This window comes from Penaeus monodon, chromosome 34 (genome assembly GCF_015228065.2).
Source record: "Penaeus monodon isolate SGIC_2016 chromosome 34, NSTDA_Pmon_1, whole genome shotgun sequence".
Classification (NCBI taxonomy): domain Eukaryota; kingdom Metazoa; phylum Arthropoda; class Malacostraca; order Decapoda; family Penaeidae; genus Penaeus; species Penaeus monodon.
The window spans coordinates 3821350-3821968 of NC_051419.1; the positions used below are offsets into that span (position 1 = coordinate 3821350).

Consider the following 619-nt stretch of genomic DNA (forward strand, 5'->3'; position numbering starts at 1 on the left):
ATCGTCTTTATCTCATTCTCTCTATTATTATATTATGTAATTTTTGCTGTCTGTACAGTTTTGTCGTGTTTGTGTTGTGTCGGTTTTTTGTTTTTTGTGTTGTCTTTGTTGTATGTTTTCGTGTATGTGTATGTTTCGTTGTCTCGGCTCGCATTCCTGTCTTTAATGTCTGTCTTCTTATTTATTATGTTGTTATATTTTTGCTTCCTCTCGCATTTTTAATAAATTAGTATTATTATATTTTCTTAAATTGTTTATTTAATTTTATTGATATTTTCTTTAACCTTTTTTTTTCTTTCTCACTTTTAATTACTTTTGATTTTATTCATTTTCTTCATCATTATTTTTTTGTTCCTTTTTTGCATTTTCCTTCGCTTTTTTCTATATGTTTTATATTAGTATTATGTTTTCTAACAACTTATTCGCAGTTTTATGTGTCTTTTCCTCCTTTGTTCATCTCTTAACTGTTCTTATTTTTTCTTATCATTCTTTCTTCTTTTCTTTTATTCTCCCCATTTATATTTTTTTTTTTTCATTTCTTAGAGACATTGTAATAAGTCTCGAAAAGTTCGCTTTGTTTTTGAAGTCTTTTTTCATGTTATTCATCTCTAAAAGGGCA

At 26.0% G+C, this 619-nt stretch overlaps 1 protein-coding gene across 1 annotated transcript in view; it reads left to right on the plus strand.

Annotated features, from left to right (window-relative positions):
• The window catches only part of LOC119594532 (protein prune homolog 2-like), a gene marked incomplete in the record, with an annotated part of 78042 nt that overhangs the window by 9580 nt on the left and 67843 nt on the right, over positions 1-619 (plus strand).